Source organism: Dasypus novemcinctus, chromosome 4, assembly GCF_030445035.2.
Source record: "Dasypus novemcinctus isolate mDasNov1 chromosome 4, mDasNov1.1.hap2, whole genome shotgun sequence".
NCBI lineage: Eukaryota > Metazoa > Chordata > Mammalia > Cingulata > Dasypodidae > Dasypus > Dasypus novemcinctus.
The window spans coordinates 79,870,371-79,878,675 of NC_080676.1; positions in this window are offsets into that span (position 1 = coordinate 79,870,371).

The window sequence follows — 8,305 nt, forward strand, 5'->3', positions numbered from 1 at the left end:
AGCTTGCTCAGCATGAACATATGCTATCTGATCCTTTTTTAGAATCATAAAAAAATCACTGCTGGAACTTTGGGTGCAGCTTAAAGTACAAATCTAAGACAACTAGGAACAATGCCACTATGATTGAATTTGAAGTTTAATGGAGAATTGCAGTGATTTTTGGAGCTAATTGTGAACATCCCACTATTATTTTCTTTGACTTTTAAGATTACTTTAAGGGACCACAGACCAGAAAGCCATTAAAAATGAAGTCGTTCATGCCACATTTGGTAGATTAATTTACCTAGAGGAATTAGAATGCCTTCATTTGCCATGACTGGGGTCCAGTACAAGAGAAACAGTCTTTAAGGACTAATGCTTTCCTGCGATGGTAGTATTTAATACTGTACTAAAATAAATTGTCAGGCAGGTACTGCACAAGTGCAATTTGAATTTCTATCTATGAATTCCATCTGTATTAAGCTGATTCTGAAACAAACATTCATGGTTAACAGAAGAACGCACAAGCCTGGGGGTAAAAAGAATAGATTTAAGTCCAGCTTAATATCTTGCAATATGACGTCGGGAAAATCTTTCAACTACTCAGAGCCTTGGATTTTCCATCTGTAAAATAGAAGGGAGAAAATTCTAGGTGAAGGGAACTTTATAATCAGAGTCCTAGAGGTATAAGTGACAGAGACCCTGGGCTTGACTAAGGGAGAGACTAGGGAAGTAGGAAGATAGAGGCATAAATAGAGTTTCCTCAGTAGGGTCAAAATGAGGAAGTGAAGTTTACATTTGGTGGGCTACTGGCAGCCAGAGTGACGTGAGAAAAGGCTGTGTAAAAGATAAGCCAAGGGAGCTAGAATGCATCAAAGAGCAAAGTGCCTGGAATCAGGAAGTGCCCCCCGCCAGAAGTCAGTTGCAGTAATTCTTGTGTGAGGTGAGGTGGCCAGAAGTAGCATTGAGGTAGAGAGAAGAGAAGGGAATAAAAACCATAAGACTGGTGGCTGTATATAAAGGGAAAGGAGGAGAAGGATGAGTCAAAGATGACAGCAAGTTTAAGCCTGGGTGATGGCAGATGATGGTGAAATATACAGAGATAGAAGGTAGGAGGGGAGAGTGAGAAGTGTTCATGAGGTATTGAAGTACAGGGTGCTGATGGCAAGTCATCCATGGGAAAACACTGATTAAGCTCTTGGTGATGTGGACAAATCCAGATTTGCAGACTAAGTGTGATGGTGATAGCTGAAGCTACTAGAACAGATGAGCTCCCCAGGAAATTGAGAAAAGAGAGAATAATCAAGATTTAGAATAGAACTTTGGAGACTAAATGCGATAAATGGTATATAGTAACATCCCAGTAAATTGCAACTTTTACTACAATTAAGAACATAGAACTTAAAAGGATAAGGCAGAGAAAGAATTTCCAGAGGAGAGAGAGGCAAGCGTGGTGAATTACAGCAACTCCTCTTCGATACTAGGGAGTATGATTTCCATGGTAATAGAATCAGGTCTCAGTGTGAGGGTGTCCCAGTGCTCCCAAGTATCATCTTCCACACAACTTCTCCCTACCAGTTACAGAAGAAAACTGAAAATTGACAGTTTCGTTGAGGGTTTGAATTCCTGAAAGTCGTGTTTGTTGATCATTCAGGCATTATCTGGCAATGATGTAAAATATAACCCAAGGATGTAACTTTAAAAAAAAAAGCCAGAGAGGATAAGAGCCTACCATTATTTTTCTCTGGGTAAATATCAGTCTTCAACCTTGGAACACAAAGCATGGCCCAAACTATTTTTTCCTGGGTTAAGTTTTTGGGCAGTTTGCATCATCTGGAGCAGGAGCATCCACTTTGTGTTGTCCATCCAGCTTCCTAGTCACTTGACCTCAGTTCTATATACCTGGACAGCTCTCTAATTAAGCAGCCTTCCAACAAGAGGCCTCTTAAATGTTATAGTTCCTATGAAAACCCATATAGGAAGACACCACTAGAAAATCATTATCCATTTGTTAACATACACTGAGCATATTCTGGTCCAGGCACAATGTCACTGACACTCAGAAAAAAATTAAGAAAGTGTCTAGAAAAGAATGAATCAATTAATAGATGGGTGAGTGGAGAGAAAGGAGTTAGTAAGCGATAAAGAGATACAGACTGCTAATAAAATTTCGTGAAGAATTTAATTCTTCATCTGTCTTCATAAGGTTTCTCCACTTTATAGCAGAGAAGACAATTAGAAGTATAGGCTACTCAATCCTAATTTCTGAATTCAAGAAGAAATTAATGGTTCCAAAAAAAGAAGAGTTTTTCTACTTTTTACATCAATTCAGCACAAGCTCAAATGTATCTCTGTTAAGGCTGGGGGGAGAAAGGGAGGGGAAAATATGATTACTGCCAGAACAAGCTCAACAGACAGGAACAGAAAAGAATTTTACTGGCAGAAATTAGAAATTGTTCTTTCTCACTCCACCAACACACAAGTAATAAACGCAGAACTACCTTCTGCTGCCTTTATAAGCTGAATTACAAAAATGATGCCTCAAGGGACAGAAGTAGAATCTGCCATGCAGTGAAACTGTACCACCCAACCCCCCCACAAACACCTGAAACTATTTTTAAGAATGCTTGATGTTTTGCTTATGATGTTTTTTACATGGACATAATAAGTTAGTTCATAAATGAGTCTGAAAAGTTTTGGCCACAGGCCTTTGCAAACCCTTCTGAACAAACTAAAAAGTGTATAGTGCAATCTTTAGAACTGCTTAAAACTCACACACACATACAACATATGTGCTTTCTCACATATACATGCATGTGTGCACACACATTAAAATGAGCTCCTCATGCATGAGACGTATGATGTTTCAGAGGATACCAGACATAGGTAATAGGATATTAAACGGGATTCTGTTGCTGTTTTCAGCTAAGGCACCCAAGATAATGGATGCCAATAACTTAGCATTCCAAAGAGAGTGCTAAGCAGGACTCGCAGTTTTGTGACCATTAGCTGATTGCCCGTTCCCCTGCTTATAAAAATAAGGTTATAGATGCTAAGAGAATTTGGGGATATTGAGCCAATTATTTCTTCTAGAGTGAGTTGTGGAAGTGTGGTACCATTTTCCTTCCCTCTCCAGCCCATCTTGTGCTAACATGGGACCCCAGCGAGAGGGGCACTAAGGAGAGCACCCTGATAGTTTGGTATGCATTTCCTGGTATTGCAGTATGTCTCCAGGTGAACTGTGAGAAACCTGAAGGCTTTGACACTGCCTGAAGTAACCTGAGGCAGCTAAGCAGAGCTCTGCAGCTGGGAGGTAACACCATCCCTGTTGACAACAGGACCAAGGTACTTGTTTTTCATGGATCAGTTGTGAACAATGTAAAAGAGATACTGTAATTTGGAACTAGTTAGGATACTGCCCAGGAGGTATTTCTGTGTGAAATAAGACAATCTTCAGCTGAAAGAGGCTCAGCTATATCAACAGGTATAGAAATTGGAGGTACAGAGGATGGTTGTAAGCAACCAGGGGAAGTTGAGTCATCCAACAGGGGTATCTCTCAAGAGCCCACAAAAGTACCACTGGAGAGTTTATTTTCATCTCTGCCACATCCAGAGGATATTAAGGCTAGTGTACAGTGGTCCTAGTTCAGAAAGATTTCTGCTGTCCCATACCTGTTGTGCATCTATGCATTTCAATATTAAAGGAGCCATAGGGAACTTAGTGAGTAGGACAAGAGAAAAGGAAATAATCTACATGCTCACCAATCACATTGACCTGCACAGCAAGTTTCCAGTTGAAGCAGATCCAAGTTGAGGAAAAGGAGAAAATTCAATTTTGAATGAAGTTCAGAGTTTTGACTACTATACAGGAATAAGTCTGTTACTTACTACACTAACACTGTTTTAGGAATTCAAGTGACCAGAAAAGACAAGATTTTATCTAATTGTGAGCATATAAGTAATGATGTCTGCCCAAGATTTCATCCCAGGGCAGAGGAAGATGTAATTGCACAGAGTTCACGCAGTGAAGGAAAAATACAAAGTTGTTTTCTGATTACATCCCTCTGAGTGGCATGCTTTCCTACTCTCCTACAGCCCCTGCTGAAAGGACACCTTCTGGAGAGCCTTGTTCTGTTCCTCGTGACTCCACCTCACTCAGGATTCCTGGCCATGGTTGATTATACCAGGGAAGGGTATCTGACCAAATTCAGTCAAACAAGATCCCTGCCAGAGATCTATGACATGCCTTTGAGCAAAAAGATAAGTAAGAGCAATCAGTTTCCTTGATACGAGAATATGAGACAAAAACAAATTAACAAGCAAGAGAATTAGTATACTTAACCTCGAAAATTGAAGTTAAAATATCATTCATTCATTCAACAAATATTTGTTGAGAGCACTATACTATAATGAAGATTGAGAAAGATCAAGTCCTTGGCTTTAAAGTGCTGATATTCTAATGTGGAGGCAGACAAAAAATAGATAAATAAATTATAAAATGGCATTGTTATTCACCATGAATGAAGAAAATAGAGTATTTGGATCAGGAATAGCAAGGGAGACAAACCTAATCTAGATAAGGTAGTCTGGGAAAACCTCTCTAAGGTGTGCTGTTTAAACTGAGCCTGGAAGAATGGTATAGATTCAACTTTGTGAAGACTTGAGGAAAGTTTATTCCAGACATTGACAAGAGCAAATGCAAAGAACCTGAGGAAGGAATTTGCTCATCATGTTCCCAGAACTGACAGACTGTCAGTCAAGCTAGAACAGATTGAGTAAGCAGGAAGATATGATCAAAGAGGGAGACATTCCACAGACCATGCTGATACTGGGAGGCCATCATGAGTACAAGGAGACCTAATAAGATCAAGTTGAGGCTGCGTGGATTACGTGAAATATTTGCTTATAAAAGAGCAGAAACTTAGCTAATAAAAAATACAACTAACAATTATTGAGTGTTTTTATGTCTGACCTTTTTTGACATCAAGAATTCTCAAACTTTTTAAAAAATGGGTCAGATAGTAAATATTTGAGGTTTTGTAGGCCACTTGACTTGTTCACAACTACTCAGCTCTGCTGTTGTAGCCTGAAAGCAGCCATAGACAATATGTAAGTGAGTGAATATGATTGTATATCAATAAAACTTTATTTAAGGACATTTGAATGTCATAATTTTCATGTGTGTCAGGAATATTATTTTTTTGGTTATTTTCAGCCATTAAAAAATATAAAAGCCGTTCTTAGCTCATGGGCTGTAAAAAACAGAAACAAAAACAAAAACTACAAAAAACAAAGCAAAAAACACCAGGTAGTAAGCAAGAGTTGGCCTGCAGGCCATAGTTTGCCAACCCCTGTTCTACATGTTTTACTTCTAATTAATTAATTTAATACTCTAAACAACCACATGACATAGGTGCTATTAATATACTCATTTTACAGAATAGAAAACAGGTTCTCACAGATAGAAATTGTCAGAAATAAAATATGAACACAAGCAATTCTGATACCAGATCATATGCTGTTAATTTTTGCAATCCTGTCGCATGGTAATAAATAACTCAAATTGAACAGATTCAAGAGATGCCCTTCATGATGAATTAATAATTATGTGATTATACCAAATACCATTGACTGTACACTTTGGATTTATTTTACACTTTGGGTGGATTGTATGCTTTATTAATATGTATCAATAAAATTGATTACAAAATAAAGGAAGTACAAGAAAAAGAGATGCACATCAAAAATGGTGAAATAAGGACCTCTAAAAGTCTGCCTCTCTGTGAAGGTAAAAAGAACACTTGCTAAAAATGGTTAAAACCAACTTTCAAAGCTTTGGAAATTAATCAAAGGTTTGCAACAATATGAGAGGTTTTTATTCAAGAAAAACATTAAAATCTTGGTAAGAACAGTGATATTTGTAGCATTTTAACTTGCCCTATTCCCATCCTTCTATCCCCATCTCCTCAGTAGTCTTCCAAATACAATATTTGTGAAAACATAGCAGACACTGGATGATCAGGGTTCAAGATCTCCAAAAGTCCCCATTCCCAGATAACTGTCATTATTTCGCCTGTCTGGAGACTCCCACTTACAAAGTTTGGCTTGCTTTGATCTGACTCAGTGCTCTCTCAATATGAATAACTTGTTCCCTGGGGCATTTGTTGAAAACAATCAATGGCAATTGTTTTAACAATGCAGCTGTCTGGAGAGGGAATAGCAATTGGAGCACACAAGAAGATGAACAAAAAAACTGAAAAGGAAAAACTGAAAATTTAGATGGCCATAGGAGACTTTGAAAAGCTCCTATATATTCCTGTAAATATGTTAGCCATGTGCATGTCCAAGGCTGTGTGTGTGCCCATGAAGATCAGAAATGACCCTGATCTCTCACTTCTGGTTAATATTGAGTCTCTGCACAAACATGAAGCAAAGGCTAAAGTAGAGTCGTAAACTACTAGAGTATTGAAGGTGTGCCCCAACACTCATACAGAACCTTTCAACAAAGTCTGGGAAATTTATTGGTTGAAAGCATTTAAGGTAATCACTATCCAATCATTAGCTGACCATTAAGCTAACCAAGCAGAAACTTCAGTGCCAACACATGACAAACAATACAGACTTTCCAGAATTAGTTCAGGAAAGTTATTATGCAAAAACAACAGCCACAAACAGCAACAACAATGACAAAAAGAAAATAAAACCCTGGGAAAGGAGGACAATCTGATTTCCAGAGTTGCCACATGATATTATTTTAAATGTCCAGTTATGAACAAAAAATTATGAGGCATGTAAAAAATAGCAATGTATGGCCCAAACATAGAGTAAAAAGCAATCAATAGAAATTGTCCCTGAAGAAATCCAGATAGGGAAACGGATGTGGTTCAGCCAATTGGGCTCCTGTCTACCATATAGGAGGTCCAGGGTTCAATGCCCAGGGCCTCCTGGTGAGGGCAAGCTGATCCACATAGGGAATGTGGGCCCATGCAGGAGTCCCACCCTACATAGGATTGCCATCCTGTGTGGGAAAGCCACCCCATGCAGGTCTGCCAGCTGACACAGAGAGCTGGCACAGCAAGATGATGCAACAAGAGACACAGAGGAGAGAAAATAAGAATTAGCAGCAGAAAAGGGAGTTTAGGTGCACAAGAGAGTTATTGTCTCTCTCCCACTCCAGAAGGTCCCAGGATTGGTTCCCAGACCTGACTAAAGAGAATAAAGCAGACACAGAAGAACACACAGCCAATGGACACAGAGAGCAGACAATGGGGGGAACAGAGGAACAGTGGTGGGGAGGGGGAGAAATAAATAGAATAAATCTTAAAAAAAAAGAAACCCAGATATTGTACTTTATAGATATACTTTAAATCAGCTTTATGTGTTCAGAGAACTAAAGGAAACTATATCTAAAGAACTAAAGATAAGTATGAGAACAATGTTCCAAGAGGGAATATTGATAAAGAGATAGACATTTTTAAAAAGAAACAAACCAGAAACTCTGGAGTTGAAAAGTACAATAACTGGAATGAAAACTTACTTTGGCAACTCAAAGGCATACTTGACCAGTCAGAAGAAAAAACACAACAAACTAACAAACTTGAAGATAGGTCAATCTTAGATTATCCAATCTGAGGAACAGAAATAAAAAAGAAGAAAGAAAATGCAAAGGGCCTCAGAAACCTGTAGGACAATATGAAGTATACCAACATATGCATAATGGGAGTACCAGAAGGAGAAAAAAACGAGAAAGGGGTAATAAAAAGTATTTGAAGATAAAATGGCCAAAAATACCCCAAATTTGATGAAAAACAATCTGCACATCAAAGAAGCTCAACAAACACCAAATGGATAAACCCAGAGAGATCCACACATAGACATATCTTCATAAAACTGCTCTAAGACAAGGACAAAGAGAGATTCTTGAAAGTTTCAAGAGAGAAGTGACTCAGCACATGCAAGAGATTGACCCTTAATAAATATAACAACAGATTTATCATCAGACACCACAGAGATCAAGAAGCAGTGGAATGACATACTCAGATGTTGAGGGAAATAAAAGGATCATCAAGCAATAATTCTATCTTTCAAAACTATCCTTCACAAATGGAGAAAATCCAAGATATCCAAAAACTGAAATAATTCACTACCAGAAGATCTGCCTCACAAGAAATACTAATACTTTCAGACTCAAATAAAAGGATACTAGACAGTAAATAAAATCCATGTGAAAAATTAAAGACTACTGGTAAAGGTAATTACTTAAGTAAATATAAAAGATAGTATAAATATATTTTGATTGTAACCATTTTCTTCTTCTCTGATTTAA